Genomic DNA, 18663 nt, shown 5'->3' with positions numbered 1-18663 from the left:
ATACTGGTTTAGCAGTTACTACAAAACCCAGTTCCAGAAAGTAACTGAGATGTAATCCTCTATCTTTGCTGGGTTGGGCTTATGTTTAGTTGTGCTGCAATTGACATGATAAGAAATGTCATATCATGTTCCACATTATCGCCTGTGTTGGAAGATAAGATGACACATGGAAGAGGTCTGTGGCTTTAACGGAGTTTGGTTGAATAGTGGGAAAACAGCTATACTAATTTTTCAAGTTTCACGCCTCCAAAGATAAATATTAGAAATTGTATGCTAATAGAGAAAGGAATAGATCTGTCTCTGATACTTTTTTACTTTATAGGATAACAAATAGTACAAAACACCTATGTCATATTTCTACTGGAATACAGATGTCAGAAATGGTAACAGCTTTTTTTCAGCTACATAATCACATATCAATACTGCCTAACAGAAATTTTAATCCACTCTGTGCCTCCTCCCAAACAGGTTCATTTGTTTATTTCCCAATATTTATTAGTTACTGCCATCACTGTATGCCATGCCATTTAACCTTAGGACACACAAATATATTGTACAATTTAATAGATAGTTAAAGTATTGGTGGTACACTGCAAACAGACAATGTCAAAACATAAAATATTTAGCCTCCAACAACTCATTGATACAAAAAGAATAGTCATTTATTTCAAAATGGGAGCCTGAGATTTTATAAATTTGTTATTCATTCTTATTAGCCATTGTGATTTTACATCATGGTCAAAACTATTGCTAAAAAGGAGATTAATCAAGATGGTAGAGTAGGAGAACACCTCTTGCCATGAATACATCAAAAATACATTTGCATGTGGAACAATACTCATTGAAAACTAACTGGAAACTAGCAGAAAGACTCTTGTACAAGCAAGGCTGCAAGAAAGATACATATGGAATCGAGTAGGAAGGGGAGAAAAACAATCAAGTCAGGACCCGTGACCCTGGGAGGGCTCTCAGAGGAAAAGAGAGATTTCATGAGCAAACACCAGCTTTGGGGAGTAAGCAGTGAAAACCACAGACTGGACGCCCCAGTCCTGGGGTCCTACACAGAGTAGATGAGCCCTCTTGGCTGCTTGGAGGACACTGGGACTAACAGGAGGTCTGTGGGAAGTCTGGTCTCTGCTCCTGAGGAGTGCCTGTGCACTGGCTTGCCCCTGGGGCAGGGCAGAGAAGATGGTTAGAGGACTGCTCCAGGGGCTATCAAGTTTCCCACAACTGCCTTGCAGCAAAGCATACTACACGTCACAGTGTGGTATGGGATCTAGGGCTGCCACAGACGGGGAAAAAGTTCGGCCATGGGATACAGAGATGACCTAGTCCCGGGGCAAAGTCTGGGTGAGGCAGCAGTAACTATTGTTGGCACGTACTCAAGCATCATATCAGAAGCAGCCCAGAACTCTGAGGGTGGCTACTCCACCACAGCTAACCCCGATACACAAAGAGAGTCCACACTGGCCCCTCCTGCCTTGCAGTGCAGCTCCACAAAAGGGCAGCAGTGTCACAGACTGGGGGAAGTGATCAGCAGTGAGAGACAAGTGGGACTTGGACCTGAGGCTGCATCTAAGCAGATAGAGAGAAATAATTGCTGGCATTTGCACAGGCAGCACATTAGAAACAACTCAGACTTCTGTCTGTGGCAAAAATGGGCTGAGAGGGCCCACATGGGCTTCCCTTCTTCAGCAATTCCCACCTCTGGGGCGAAAGCCCCAGTGCTGGGAAAGGGGAAAGCAGACACCTAAATGAACAGAGCCAGCTCAAGTCCAACCCACAGGGCTTCTACTCCAGCTACTTGGAGGGCAGTGATGGCCACTGAGTAGAAGGAAAGTCCCAACCCACACCCAGCTATAGCTCTAGCCCCTCCGTCTCCAGCCTCATATCAACGTAATAGCTACCAACATAATAGCTACCAGCACAACCTGAGGAAACCTGAGGTAACCTGACCTCGCTTACGTCCACATCAAATCTGCTCTCTCTTCAAAGGCATTAGGCACACACAGTCAGCATAGGGACGCTTCCATATATGAACACCTCTTCCAGACTGGAATAGATAACTGTTTCATTTAAATTCATAGACGCAAAGAAAGTTAAGGAAAATAATAAAGCATAGGAACTACTCTCAATTGAAACAGTAAGAGAAAAACCACTGAAAATACATAATTCAGGTCAGGTCAGTTCAGTTCAATCACTGAGTCGTGTCCAACTCTTTGCGACCCCATAGATGGCAGCACGTCAGGCCTCCCTGTCCATTACCACCTCCTGGAGCTTACTCAAACTCATATCCATTGAGTCGGTGATGCCATCCAACCATCTCACCCTCTGTTGTCCCCTTCTCCTCCCACCTTCAATTTTTTCCAGTATTAGGGCCTTTTCAAGTGAGTCAGTTCTTCCCATAAGGTGGCCAAAGTATTGGAGTTTCAGCTTCAACACCAGTCCTTCCAAAGGAACATTCAGGACTGATTTCCTTTCGGATAGACTGGTTGGATCTCCTTGCGGTACAAGGGACTCTCAAGAGTCTTTTCCAACATCTTAGTTCAAAAGCATCAATTCTTTGGCACTTAGCTTTCCTTATAGTCCAATTCTCACATCCATACATGACTACTGGAAAAACCATAGCCTTGACTAGATGGACCTTTGTTGGCAAAGTAATGTCTCTGCTTTTTAATATGCTGTCTAGGTTGGTCATAACTTTCCTTTCAAGGAATAAGCATCTTTTAATTTCATGGCTGCAGTCACCATCTGCAGTGATTTTGGAGCCCCCCAAAATAAAATCTGTCACTGTTTCCACATCCACTGTTTCCCCATCTATTTGCCATGAAGTGTTGGGACCAGATTCCATGATCTTCATTTTCTGAATGTTGAGTTTTAAGCCAACTTTTCCACTCTACTCTTTTACTTTCATCAAGAGGCTCTTTAGTTCTTCACTTTCTTACCATAAGGGTGGTGTCATCTGCATATCTGAGGTTATTGATATTTCTCCCAGCAATCTTGATTCCAGCTTGTGCTTCATCCAGCCCAGCGTTTCTCATGATGTACTTTGTATATAAGTTAAATAAGCCGGGTGACAATATACAGCCTTGACATACTCCTTTCCTGATTTGCAACCAGTCTGCTGTTCCATGTCCAGTTCTAACTGTTGCCTCCTGAACTTCATACAGATTTCTCAAGAGGCAGGTCAAGTGGTCTGGTATTTCCATCTCTTTCAGAACTTTCCACAGTTTGTGGTGATCCACACAGTCAAAGGCTTTGGCAGAGTCCATAAAGCAGAAGTAGATGTTTTTCTGGAACTCTCATGCTTTTTCGATGATCCAGCAGATGTTGGCAATTTGATCTCTGGTTCCTCTGCCTTTTCTAAATATAGCTTGAACATCTGGAAGTTCACGGTTCATGTACTGTTGAAGCCTGGTTTGGAGAATTTTAAGCATTACTTTACTAGCATGTGAGACGAGAGCAATTGTGCGGTAGTTTGAGCATTCTTTGGCATTGCCTTTCTTTGGGATTGGAATAAAAACTGACCTTTTCCAGTCCTGTGGCCACTGCTGAGTTTTCCAAATTTGCTGGCATATTGAGTGCAGCACTTTCACACCATCGTCTTTTAGGATTTGAAATAGCTCAACTGAAATTCCATCACTTCCACTAGCTTTGTTCGTAGTGATACTTCCTAAGGCCCATTTGACTTCACATTCCAGGATGTCTGGCTCTAGGTGAGTGATCATACCATCATGATTATCTGGGTCATGAAGATCTTGTTTGTATAGTTCTTCTGTGTATTCTTTCTACCTCTTCTTAAATCTTCTGCTTCTGTTAGGTCCATACCATTTCTCTCCTTTATCAAACCCATCTTTGCATGAAATGTTCCCTTGGTATCTTTAATTTTCTTGAAGAGATCTCTAGTCTTTCCCATTCTATTGTTTTCCTCTATTTCTTTGCAGTGATCACTGAGGAAGGCATTCTTATCTCTCCTTGCTCTTCTTTGGAACTCTGTATTCAAATGGGTATATCTTTCCTTTTCTCCTTTGCTTTTTGCTTCTCTTCTTTTCACAGCTATTTGTAAGGCCTCCTCAGACAGCCATTTTGCTTTTTTGCATTTCTTTCTCTTGGGGATGGTCTTGATTCCTGTCTCCTGTACTATATCACAAACCTCCTTCCATCAGGCACTCTGTCTATCAGATCCAATCTCTTGAATCTATTTGTCACTTCCACTGTATAATCATAAGGGATTTGATTTAGGTCATACCTGCATGGTCTAGTGGTTTTCCCTACTTTCTTCAATTTAAGTCTGAATTTGGCAATTTCTGAGCCACAGTCAGCTCCCAGTCTTGTTTTTGCTGACTGTATAGAGCTGGAAATACTCTTTTAATTATTAAAATATATAATTAAATAGAAATAAATAATTGACCAGATAAAGAATGGAAAGCACTGCTAATGAGAATGTTAACTGAATTAAGGAAAACAATAGATAAACACAGTGAGAATGTTAATAAGGAACAAAGAATATAAAAAAGACTCAATCAGAAATAAAGAATTCAAAAACTGAAAAAAAAACACACTAGAAGGAATGAAAAGCAGACTGACACAGAGAATGCATAAGTGATCTGGAAAACAAAGTAATGGAAATCACAAAAAAGAAAACAAATTAAAAAAAATGAGAACAGTTTATGAGATCTCTGGCTTAGCATTAATTGTACCAATATTCAAATTATAGGAGTCCCAGCAGGAGAAGAGAGAGAAGGAGATTGAAAATGTATTTGAGAAAATTATGGCTAAAGACCTCCCAAACTGGTGAAAAAGGAAAGAGATATCCAGGTACAGGAAGCACAGAGAGTTCCAAACAGTATAAAACCAGACAGATCTATCATAATTAAAATGGCAAAACTTAAAGACAATTTTAAAGGCAGCAAGATAAAAACAGACTCATATACAAGCAAACTCCATAAGGCTATCAGCTGATGTTTCTGCAGAAATATTGCAGGTAAGGAGAGAGTGGCATGACATATTCAAAGTGCTGAAAGGGAAAAACCTGCAACCTAGGATATGCAACCCAGTAAGAATACTATTTAGAATCAAAGGAGATATAAAACTCCTCAGAAAAGCAAAAGCTAAAAGAGTTCATCAATACTAAACCTACTGTAAAAGAAATGTAGAAATGTTAAAGGGTTTTCTCTTTGAGGAAGAAGGGAAAAAAGTACAAATCTATAGAAAATTAAGTTCCAAAAAGGAAAGGAAAGGAAAATATATAGTAAGGATTGAGGATCTACCACTTAACTAAGCCAGTACAAATATTAAAAGACAAAAAATTGTAAAGGCAACTATAACTACAATAAAAAGTTAAAGGGATAAACATGAAGATGTAAAACACGACAATTAAAAACACAAAATGCTGGGGAGAGGTGTAAAAATTGTAGATGTTTTAAAAAGTGTTTGAACTAAAATGACTAACAGTTTAAAACAGGTAGATTTTGTTATAGGTCAACATATGTGAACCCCATGAAAATTACAAATAAAAAAACCTACAGTAGAGACAAAAAAACTGAAAAGAAAGAAACATAAGCATATTATTACGAAAGAAAATCATCAAACCGCAAGGAAAGAAACAAAAAGAAATAACCAGAAAAAACTATAAAAACAGCCAGAAAATAAGTAATAAAATGTCCAGTACATACCTATCAATAACTGCTCTAAATGTTAAAGGACTAAATGTTTCAATCAAAAGACATAGAGTGGCTGATAGTATTTTTTTTAAAAAAAACCAAGACCCATCTTCATGCTGCCTACAAAACTCACTTCAGAACTAAAGACACACACAAGAGTGAAAGAGAGGGAATGGAAAAAGACATTTCAGGGAAATGGAAATGACAAGAAAGGAGGGAGTAGTAATATTCATATCACACAAAATATACTTTAAAACAAAGGCTATAACAATAGACATAGTAGGACATTATAAAATGATAAAGTGATCAATACAAGAAGAAGATATTATACACATTAACAAATATGCATCCAATAAAGGAACATCTATACATACAAAGAAATACTAACAGAAATAAAGTGAGAAATGGACAATAATACAATAAGAGTAGGGAACTTAAATGCCCCACTTACATCAATGAACAGATCATCCAGAGAGAAAATCAATAAGGCAACAGTGGTCTTAAATGACATGACAGACCAGTTAGATTTAATAGATATCTACAGGAAATTTCATGCCCAAACAGCAGAATACATATTTTTTTCAAGTGCACATGGACCGATTTCCAAGAGAGATCACAAGCTAGGCCATAAAATAAGTCTCAACAAATTGAAGAGGACAGAAATTATTTCAAGCATCTTTTCTGACCACAACAGTGTGAAGTTGAAAATCTGTTACAGAAAGAAAAATGAGAAAAGAACAAACACGTGGAGACTAAACAACATGCTACTAATGCGTCAATGAAGAAATCAAAGAGGAAATGAGAAAATAAATCAAGATAAATGAGAAAGGAAACACAACTTTCAAAAATCTACGGGATGCAGCAAAAGCAGTTCTAAGAAAGAAATTCATACCAATACTGGCCTTCCTCCAGAAATAAGAAAAATCTCAAATAAAAAGCACAGCCTACCACGTAAAGGAATTAGAAAAAGATCAAAAAAGCCCAAAGTCAGCAGAAGGAAGGAAATAATAAAGGTAACAGGGAAAATAAAAATAGAGACCAAAAGAAAATATCAAAGAAAGCAAGAGCTGGCTTTTCAAAAAGGTAAACAAACTTGATAAACTTTTAGCTTGTTTCACCAAGAAGAAAAGAGAGAGGACTCAAATAAATGACATAATAAGTGAAAGAAGAGAAATAACGGACAATACCACACAGGTACAAAAATCATAAGAGAATACTACCAACAGTATATGCCAACAAATAGTACAACCTCAAAGAAATGGACAAATTTCCAGAAGCATACACCTGCCAAGATTGAATCAAGGAGAAAAAATTTTAAAAGACCAATAACTAGCAGTGCCATTAAAATTGTAATTTAAAAAAAAAAACTCCTAGTAAACAAAAGTCCAGGACCAGATGGCTTCACAGGAAAAATCTACCAAACATATAAAGGGCTAATACCTATCCTTCTCAAACTATTCCCCAAAACTGAAGTGGACAGAATACTCCTAACTCAATCTATGAAGCCACCATTACCCTTGGTACCAAAATCAGAAAAAGACACTGCAAAGTAAGAAAATTTCAGGCCAATATCACTGATGAACACAGATGCAAAAATCTTCAACAAAATGTTAGCAAAATGAATCCAACAATATATAAAAAGGATCATATACCATGATTAAGTAGGATTTATTCCAGGGACTTAAGGATATTTTAATATTTGCAAACTAATCAATGTGATACACCACATTAGCAAAAGGAAGAATAAAAGCCACATAATCATCTCAAATAGCATTTGAAAAAATTCAATATCCATTCATGATATTAATAAAAACTCTCATCAAAGTGGATATAGAAGGAGTATATCTCAATATAATAAAAAAAACATTTATGACAAACCCACAGCTAACCACATACTCAACGGTGAAAGACTAAAAGCCTTTCTTTTAAAATCAAAAACAACAACATTAATTTATGATTAAAAAAAACCCTCCAGAAAGCAGGCATAGAAGGAACATACCTCAACATAATGAAAGCCATATATGATACACCCACAGCAAACATTATCCTCAATGGAGAAAAATTGAAAGCATTTCCCCTAAAGTCAGGAACAAGGCAAGGGTGCTCACTCTCACCATTACTATTCTACATAGTTTTGGAAGTTTTAGTCACAGCAATCAGAAAAGAAAAAGAAATAAAAGGTATCCAGATTGGAAAAGAAGTAAAACTCTCACTGTTTGAAGATGACATGATCCTCTACATATAAAACCCTAAAGACTCCACCAGAAAGTTACTAGAGCTAATCAGTGAATATAGTAAAGTTGCAGGATATAAAATTGACACTCAGAAATCGCTTGCATTTCTATACACTAACAATGAGAAAGCAGAAAGAGAAATAAAGGAAACAATTCCATTTACCATTGCAATAAAAAGAGTAAAATACTTAGGAATAAATCTACCTAAAGAAACAAAAGACCTATATATCAGTTCAGTTCACTTCAGTTTAGTCGCTTAGTCGTGTCCGACTCCTTGAGACCCCATAAATTGCAGCATGCCAGGTCTCACTGTCCATCACCAACTCCTGGAGTCTACCCAAATCCATGTCCATCAAGTCAGTGATGCCATACAACCATCTCATCCTCTGTCGTCCCCTTCTCCTCCTGCCCCCAATCCTACCCAGCATTAGGGTCTTTTCCAATGAGTCAACTCTTTGCATGAGGTGCCCAAAGTATTGGAGTTCCAGCTTCAACATCAGTCCTTCCAATGAACACCCAGGATTGATCTCTTTTAGGATGGATTGATTGGATCTCCTTGCAGTCCAAGGGACTCTCAAGAGTCTTCTCCAACACCACAGTTCAAAAGCATCAATTCTGCAGTGCTCAGCTTTCTTCATCGTCGAACACTCACATCCATACATGACCACTGGAAAAACCATAGCCTTGACTAGACGGACCTTTGTTGGCAAAGTAATGTCTCAGCTTTTAAATATGCTATATATCAGACATCAGTCAGTAAGTTCAGTTGCTCAGTCATGTCCGACTCTTTGCGACCCCATGAATTGCAGCACGCCAGGCCTCTCTGTCCATTACCAACTCCCAGAGTCTACCCAAACCCATGCCCATCGAGTCGGTGATGCCATCCAACCATCTCATCCTCTGTCATCCCCTTCTCCTCCCGCCCCCAATCCTACCCAGCATTAGGGTCTTTTCCAATGAGTCAACCCTTCGCATGAGGTGCCCAAAGTATTGGAGTTTCAGCTTCAACATCAGACCTTCCAATGAACACCCAGGATTGATCTCTTTTAGGATGGATTGATTGGATCTCCTTGCAGTGCAAGGGACTCTCAAGAGTCTTCTCCAACACCACAGTTCAAAAGCATCAATTCTGCGGCGCTCAGCTTTCTTCACCGTCCAACTCTCACATCCATACATGACCACTGGAAAAACCATAGCCTTGACTAGACGTACTTTTGTTGGCAAAGTAATGTCTCTGCTTTTAAATATGCTATCTAGGTTGGCCATAACCTTCCTTCCAAGGAGTAAGCGTCTTTTAATTTCATGGCTGCAATCACCATCAGCAGTGACTTTGGAGCCCAAAAAAATAAAGTCCGACACTGTTTCCACTGTTTCCCCATCTATTTCCCATGGAATGATGGGACCAGATGCCATGATCTTAGTTTTCTGAACGTTGATATAGAAAACTATAAAACACTGATGAAAGAAATCAAAGAGGACACAAACAGATAGAGAAATGTACCATGTTCACGGATTGGAAGAATCAATATAGTGAAAATGAGTATACTACCCAAAGCAATCTATAGATTCAATGCAATCCCTATCAAGCTACCAATGGTATTTTTCACAGAACTAGAACAAATCATTTCACAATTTGTATGGAAATACAAAAAACTTTGAATAGCCAAAGCAATCTTGAGAAAGAAGAATGGAACTGGAGGAATCAACCTGCCTGACTTCAGACTATACTACAAAGCAACAGTCATCCAGACAGTATGGTACTGGCAAAAAGACAGAAATACAGATCAATGGAACAAAATAGAAAGCCCAGAGATAAATCCATGCACCTATGGACACCTTATCTTTCACAAAGGAGGCAAGAATATACAATGGAGAAAAGACAATCTCTTTAACAAGTGGTGCTGGGAAAACTGGTCAACCACTTGTAAAAGAATGAAACTAGAACACTTTCTAACTCCATACACAAAAATAAACTCAAAATGGATTAAAGATCTAAACATAAGACCAGATACTATGAAACTCCTAGAGGAAAACATAGGCAAAACACTCTGACATAAATCACAGCAGGATCCTCTATGACCCACCTCCTAGAGTAATGGATATAAAAGCAAAAATAAACAAATGGGATCTAATTAAACTTAAAAGCTTTTGCACAACAAAGGAAATTATAGGCAAGGTGAAAAGACAGTCTTCAGAATGGGAGAAAATAATAGCAAACGAAGCAACTGACAAAGAATTAATCTCAAAAAATATACAAGCAGCTCATGCAGCTCAATTTCAAGAAAATAATTGACCCAATCAAAAAGTGGGCCAAAGAACTAAACAGACATTTCTCCAAAGAAGACATATAGATGGCTAACAAACACATGAAAAGATGCTCAACATCACTCGTTATCAGAGAAATGCAAATCAAAACCACAGTGAGGTACCATCTCATGCCAATCAGAATGGCTGCAAAAAGAATGGCTATCAAAAATTCTACAAGCAATAAATGCTGGAGAGGGTGTGGAGAAAAGGGAACCCTCTTACACTGTTGGTGGGAATGCAAACTAGTACAGCCACTATGGAGAGCAGTGTGGAGATTCCTTAGAAAACTGGAAATAGAACTGCCATACACCCCAGCAGTCCCACTGCTGGGCATACACACCGAGGAAACCAGAATTGAAAGAGACATGTGTACCACCATGTTCATTGCAGCACTGTTTACAATAGCCAGGACATGGAAGCAACCTAGATGCCCATCAGCAGATGAATGGATAAGAAAGCTGGGTACATATACACAATGGAATATTACTCAGATATTAAAAAGAATGCATCTGAATCAGTTCTAATGAGGTGGATGAAACTGGAGCCTATTATACAGAGTGAAGTAAGTCAGAAAGAAAAGCACCAATACAGTATATTAACACATATATATGGAATTTAGAAAGATGGTAACGATGACCCTGAATGCAAGACAGCAAAAGAGACACAGATGTAAAAAACAGACTTTTGGACTCTGTTGGAGAAGGCAAGGGTGGGATGGTTTGAGAGAATAGCATTGAAACATGTATATTATCATATGTGAAACGGACTGCCAGTCCAGGTTTGATGCATGTGACAGGATGCTCAGGGCTGGTGCACTGGGATGACCCTGAGAGATGGGATGAGGAGGGAAGTTGGAGGGGGGTTCAGGAAGGGGAACACATGTACACCCATGGCTGATTCACGTCAATGTATGGCAAAAAGCACTATAATATTTTAAAGTAATTAGCCTCCAATTAAAATAAATAAATAAATTTAAAAAAATAACAAATCAACCCTGCTGCTATTTTGATCTTGGATGCTGAGCCTCCAGAACCATGAGAAAATAAATTGCTCCATTTAAGCTAAAAATAAAATAAAATAAAATCAGAAACAAGACAAGGATGCCCATTCTCCTCACTTTTTTAAACATAGTATTGGAAGTGCTAGTAACAGTACTCAGATGGAAGGAAGGAAGAACAAGCATCCTATTGGAAGGGAAGAAGTAAAACTGTCACTATTTGCAGATTATATGGTACTTTATATAGAAAATCCTAAAGTATCCACCAAATAACTATTAGAATTAATAAATAAATTCAGAAAAGTTGTAGGATACAAGGTTAATATATAGAAACCTGTTGCTTTTCTATACACTAATAATGAACCATCAGAAAGAGAAAGAAAAAATCCTATTTAAATCACATCAAAAAGAATAAAATATCCAGAAATAAAGCTTAACAAAGAAGGTAAAAGACCTGTACTTTGAAAAGTATAAAACAATGATGAAGGAAACTGAGCATGATACAAAGGAATGGAAAGACTGCCAAAAACAAAGCTGTGATATCACACTCCCTGATTTCAGATAATATGACAAAGCTACAGTAATCAAAACATCATGGCACTGGCACAAAAACAGACACATAGATCAGTGGAACAGAATAAAAAGCCCACAAATAAACCCAACATATACAGTCAATTAATCTATGACAAAGTAGGCAAGAATGAACAATGGAGAAAAGACAGTCTCTTTCATAAGTGGTGGTGCGAAAATTGTACAGCTACGCATAAAAGAATGAGATTAAAACATTTCATCACATCATATGTAATAATAAACTCAAAATGGATTAAAGTCCTAAATGTAAGACCTGAAAACATAAAACTCCAAGAAGACTCCAAGGCAGAACACTCTATGACATAAAGCATAGTATTATTTTTTTGGATCTGTCTTTTAAGGCAAAAGAAATAAAAGAAAAAATATATAAATGGAACCTGATTAAACTCAAAAGCTTTTGCACAGCAACAGAAACCATAAACAAAACAAAAAGGCAACTACTAAATAGGAGAAAATATTTGTAAATGATATGATTGACAAGGGGTTAATATCTGAAGTAAATAAATAGCTCATATAACTCAATATAAAAAACTAAACAACTCAATCAAAAAGTAGGCAAAATACCTACATAGACATTTTTCCAAAGAAGAAAAGTAGATGGCCAGCAGGCACGTGAAAAGTTTCTCAACATCATTAATCATCAGGGAAATGCAAATAAAAACCACAATCAAAACCTCACACCTGTCAGAATAGCTAGCATAAAGAAGTCTACACATAACAAATGTTGGTTGGTGAGGATGTGGGAAAAAGGGAACCCTCATACACAGTTGGTAGGAATGTAAATTTGTGCAGCCACTAGGGAAAACAATATAGGGATTCCTCAAAAAACTAAAAATAGAACTACCATGATCCAGCAATTTCACTCTTAGGTGTATATCCAGAAAAAAATCAAAAACACTAATTCAAAAAGATACATGCACTCCAATGTTTGTAGCAGCACTATTTACAATAGGCAAGACATGGAAGTAACATAACTGTTCATCAATAGACAAATGGATAAAGAACATATTACTCAGTTGTATAAAAGAAAGAAATTCTGCCATCTGCAGTAGTGTGGATGAAGCTAGACAATATTATGTTTAGTGAAATAAGTTAGAGAAAGAAAGACAAACACTGTATGATATCACTTATGTTTGGAATCTTAAAAGTAAAACAAATGAATGTATGTAGAAAAACAGAAACGGTCTCACAGATATAGAGAACAAACTAGTGGTTATCAGTGGGGAGAGGGAAGTGGGTGGGGGAAGACAGTTATGGGATTAAGAGATTTAAACTACTATGTATAAAATCAAAAAGCAATAAGAATACATCATACTTCACAGAGAATTCTAGTCATTATTTTGCAATAACTTATAATGGAGTATAATCTAGAAAATACTGAATCACTATGCTGTACACATGAAACTAATATAATATTTAAATCAAATATATTTCAATTAAAAAAAAAACTACAGCTAAATAACTGGTCATTGATTAGTAATCTTTGTACGAGAGGCAATCAGGAATTCAGATAAACCTAAAGAGAGTATCATAAAAAAGATTTATATTCAGCTCTGAACTCATCATGGTTATCCTTTTGCTATCACAGGTTTATCTTTTTATGTGTATTTTTATTAGGCTATTATTAAACGTGGTTAGCTCTCAACTGACTGTGGGGAGATGTGACTCATATGCATGACAGTGAGAAAGGAAAACGGGATAAAAAATGAATCATGGAAAACAAAGAATTACTTACACACACACGCTCATTCTAATTTATATACATAGCAGGCCCTGAGAAAGTGCTTCACTCTACTGATTGCACAGATCCTCCAGGGCATATGGCAATGCTGTATACAGAATAGGTATGTGCATTGCACTTTCTTATCTATAACAAGTAAGACATGCGTGTTATAAATAAGACAGAAAACACAGAAAATATCATTGACATTAATGAACCAGTTCTTCAAGTGTATTTTTCCACGTACATTTGTAGCCAAACTTCACACATGCACAAACAGAAAATTTAGATCAAAGTTGTATACACTTCTATATATTAATATGTGCCACTTCAAATCAATCATGACTATATTTTCAGTAACTTAACAGTAAATTTGATGAATTCAGTTCAGTTCCGAAGCTCAGTTGTGTCTAATTCTTTGTGACCCCATGAACTGCAGCACACCAGGCTTCCCCACCCATCACCAACTCCCTGAGCTTGCTCAAACTCATGTCCATCAAGTCGGTGATGCCATCCAACCATTTCACCCCCTGTTGTCCCCTTCTCCTCCTACCTTCAATCTTTCCCAGCATCGGGGTCTTTTCAAATGAGTCAGTTCTTTGAATTAGGTGGCCAAAGTATTGGAGTTTCAGCTTCAGCATCAGTCCTTCCAATGAATATTCAGGACTGATTTTCTTTAGGATTGACTGGTTTGATTTCCTTGCAGTCCAAGGGACTCTCAAGAGTCTTCTCCAACACCACAGTTCAAAAGTATCAAACCTCCAGCACTCAGTTTTCTTTATGGTCCAACTCTCATCCATACGTGACCACTGGAAAAACCATAGCTTTGACTATACCAACCTTTGTTGGCAAAAAATGTCTCTGCTTTTTAGTACAATGATTAGGTTTTTCATAGCTTTTCTTCCAAGGAAAAACATCTTATCATTTCATAGCTGCAGTCACCATCTGCAGTGATTTTGGAGCCTAAGAAAATAAAGTCTGTCACTGTTTCCATTGTTTCCCCATCTATTTTCCATGAAGTGATGGGACTGGATGATGCCATGATCTTAGTTTTCTGAATGTTGAGTTTTAAGCCAACATTTTCACTCTCCTCTTTCACTTTCATCAAGAGGCTCTTTAGTTCCTCTTTGCTTTAAGCCATAAGGGTGGTATCATCTGCATATCTGAAGTTACTGGTATTTCATGGCAATCTTGATTCCAGCTTGTGCTTTATCCAGCCTGGCATTTCGCATGATATACTCTGCATATAAGTTAAATAAGCAGGGTGACAATATACAGCCTTGACATACTCCTTTCCCATCTTGGAACCAGTCTGTTGCTCCATGTCCAGTTCTAACTGTTGCTTTGTGACCTGCAATCAGATTTCTCAGGAGGCATGTAAGGTGGTCTGGTATTCCTATCTCTTGAAGAATTTTCCAGTTTGTTGTGATCCACACAAAGGCTTTAGCATAGTCAATGAAGCAGAAGTAGATGCTTTTTTTTTTTTGGAATTCTCTTGCTTTTTCTATCATCCAGTGATGTTTCCAATTTGATCTCTGGTTCCTCTGCCTTTTCTAAATCCAGCTTGAACATCTGGAAGTTCTTGGTTTACTTACTGTTGAAGTCTGGCTTGAAGAATTTTGAGTTTTGCTTTTTTTGAGCTAGCTTTGCCAGCGTGTGAGATGAGTGCAATTGTGTGGTAGTTTGAACATTTTTTGGCTTTGCCTTTCTTTGGGATTAGAATGAAAAGTGACCTTTTCCACTCCTGTGGCCACTGCTGAGTTTTCCAAATTTGTTGGCATATTGAGTGTAGCACTTTTACAGCATCATCTTTTAGGATTTGAAATAACTCAGCTGGTACTCCATCACCTCCACTAGCTTTGTTCATAGTGATGCTTCCTAAGGCCCACTTGACTTTGCACTCTAGGATGTCTGGCTCTAGGTGAGTGATCACACCATCTTGGTTATCTTGGTCATTAAGAGCTTTTTTGTATAGTTCTTCTGTGTTTTCTTGCCACCTCTTCTTAATACCTTCTGCTTCTGTTAGGTCCATACCATTTCTGTCCTTTATTGTGCCCATCTTTGCATGAAAAGTTCCCTTGCTATCTCTAATTTTCTTGAAGAGAATAATCACCATTTATTTTAGCATCTGGAATATTTAAGAGTTTCTTTCTTTCCTTTCTTTTTTTTGCATTTCGCCATGATGCTATTTTTTTTTTTTTAATATTTAGTCTTAAGCTGGCTCTTTCACTCTCCTCCTTCACCCTCATCAGAGGCTCTTTAGTTCCTCTCCAATTTCTGCCATTAGAGCGGTATCACCCACATATATGAGATTGTTGATGTTTCTCCCAGCTATCTTGATTCCAGCTTGTAATTCATCCAGCCCCACATTTCTCATGATGTGCTTAGCATATAGGTTAAACAAACATGGTGACAGCAGACAGCCCTGTCGCACTGTTAGAAAGAAGTACTGGTGTTCATATTTTCATACAAAGCCCAAACTACTAAGGATACAAGACAGGTTCTCCTAGTAACTCTTTTACTCTCTGATCCCAGGGCAACTTGGAGTTTTAGCAGCTCAGCAGATATGACATGTGGAGGAGATGCCAACCTCTTCCCTTACTATGATAGGGGTAAACAACCTTCTCCTCTCTCCCACCTTTAGAAGAATGGGGAAAATGCCATAGCACTGTCAACATCCACAAATTCCATTATTTCAATTAATTCTTTTCAAATGTGTAGTCTTCCATAATACAGGGTGTCAGGTATAAAGGTCTCTAGACAGCAGTTCTTCTAGAAAGTCCTGCATCCTGAAAGCATATATGTAGATTCTCCCTTCACAGTGAGGCTTTCGTAGAAATTCTGAAACAGTAAGAGTCTCCAACTCCAATGCCATTATCCTTATAAAATAAATAAATATGTTTAATTTTAGAGTTTTAGCCCTGTGAGGTCAGGACTCTGTTGATTTGTCCATGTTTACATATCCACCACTTAGTACAATACCTGGCTTATAGGAGGTGCTCAGTAAAGAGTTGGTTAGTGAATGAATAAACAGTGTTGAAAAGGCTTGCAGTCAAGAGGTATTCCAAGTATAATTTAATTGGTGGTTCATTCATCCATTCATTTATTCAGGTTAACATTTACTGAATATCTCCCCTGTGCTATTCATTGTGCTAGGGGCTGGGGAAGCCAAAGTTTAAAAAAGCAAAAAACAGTTCTTGCCCCTGCCTTCAGGAGCCTGTAATCTGGTATGCCAAAGACAGATATGTGGAATGTTGGTTATTAAACAATGTGGAATACAGGACATCAGTGAAAATGCCTAACCTATTAAATGGAGGAGGATGAAACAGAGAGAGAAGAGGAAAGGAGGAGAGGGGAAGGGAGCCAGAGAAGAGGGAAGGAGCAGTACTAGGAACATGACCTGAAGGAAGGATCCTTAACTGAATCTATGAAGCCGACTAAATAGGTGAAGTAGGAGGAAGTAAAGGTCATTCCAGGCAATGAGGTCTTTACTATTCGTAATATTTGGGCTACACTTATAAAACAAGCTTTTCGAGAAGACAATCTGGGCAGGTTTCCAACATGCTTCACGAATTTTAAACACATTTCAAGTAAGAAATTGTGTTTATTGAATCCAAGTTAATTTTCTGCCTTCCTGCCAACCAAAGCTTTTTGTAGTTTTTATTTAGTTTGGTGTTTAGAAGTTCAGTCTCCTCCCTCAAAAAAGAAAAATGAAATAACAGCATGATACCTGTTCCATAGGTACTTTGCCATTTGAAATTATAAAATTGGTTTTTGAAATATACTTTTTTTTTTTACCAACCTCCAAGAAGCTGTTCTGCTGGTTATGTTCTAACAGTTCAGAGCATAAAACCCCTAGTGGCAGACTAAAGGCTGGGTGTATTGTTGTCTTTCTGACCCACAGGAAAATATCAGGATGAACTGAATAGAAGGCTGTGAGACATCAGGCAGGCTTTGAGTGTGGCCAAATGGAGTTAAACAATTCTTTTCCTTTATGCTGTTTGTTATTACAGCTAAATGATTTGCAGCCACTCGTAAGTGTGTCTTGAGCCTAATTTGTGGCTACAGCCAAGAGGCTGTAGAGCTGAGAGCAAGCACTGATAGGGGACAGTTGGGATGCATTGTGCAGGTGACTCTGACAGGTCCATAACCATCTCCTTGGAGCAAAGTTCCAGAGGCATTATCCTTAGCCATTATTAACTGAGATGCCCTATTTCCTATATAAAGATATTTTGCCTTACTTTTCAGCCATCTGGTCAACTAAGACCAGCTGGGCCATTTCAAGAAGCTGCCAAATCCAGGCAGCTTGGAATTTAAAACAAGAGTCCTGCCATGTTTGGTCATGCTTTGTTCCCCATGAGAATGTTTCTATCTAGAGACTGCAGCAAGAGAAACTATGAAAGCAGCAAGATTGATACCTACAAAAGTTTTGAGATAATGATTTTTGGGGGATGTCTGTTTTAACTCTTAAAAAATAAAGATGAATGTTCCTAATTCCCACCTATTTGCAAGGAATTTCCTAGGTCACATTGGTATTTCTGAAAGAGGCTGGGAACAATTCCGTTTTGAGAAATCAGGATTTTACTGAGCTCTTGGATAAAATATTGAAAAGTAACAAAGCCAAGCTTTGGCAAATTGATTTTTGGGCCTGCTTGCTTCAGCCAGATGTCTGCATACGTGGGAGACTTCATAAACTTTCCCTTCTGACATTTCCTGAGCCACAGCAAACTGAAGAGTTGATGTAGTGAGTGTGTGATAAAAATATGCAAAGAGATGACGTGTGCAAATTCTCTTGGGAAAGAGCGGGAGCACTATTGGTACTTTAATTCAAGAATGTTGTTGGGAGCCTTTACAGGGAGTTGACAGTAGGAGAATCTATCCAGGCTGTGCCTCTGCTCACCTCCTGGTGAGGCTTATAAATATTTGGGGGACAGTATTTTGAGGTTCAGGATTATTTTGAATTCTCTTTCCATCTCACTAAAATGGGAACTCTATCTGGGTCATATAACCTAAGTGACTTCAGTTCTTACAAATGCCACACAATGAGGAAAAAATGAACCATTACGGAGCATGTACTATACACTCAGGGTATAGACATGAAGAAACATACTGATATATATATATATATAAAATTGGAGATTATAATTCAGT

General features: G+C 38.0%; 2 protein-coding genes across 3 annotated transcripts in view; one reads left to right on the top strand and one right to left on the bottom strand.

Annotated features, from left to right (window-relative positions):
• LOC145536274 (uncharacterized) overlaps nt 1–18663 on the bottom strand; it is a 401900-nt gene that overhangs the window by 204823 nt on the left and 178414 nt on the right. The gene's annotated exons all lie outside the window — the stretch shown is intronic.
• The window catches only part of GLRA2 (glycine receptor alpha 2), a 197525-nt gene that overhangs the window by 79304 nt on the left and 99558 nt on the right, over nt 1–18663 (top strand). The gene's annotated exons all lie outside the window — the stretch shown is intronic.

Source organism: Giraffa tippelskirchi, chromosome X (genome assembly GCF_054371585.1).
Source record: "Giraffa tippelskirchi isolate mGirTip1 chromosome X, T2T-mGirTip1v1.2.pri, whole genome shotgun sequence".
Lineage (NCBI taxonomy): Eukaryota > Metazoa > Chordata > Mammalia > Artiodactyla > Giraffidae > Giraffa > Giraffa tippelskirchi.
The sequence above is the reverse complement of the archived record's forward strand: the minus strand, read 5'-3'. Positions and strand labels throughout refer to the sequence as shown.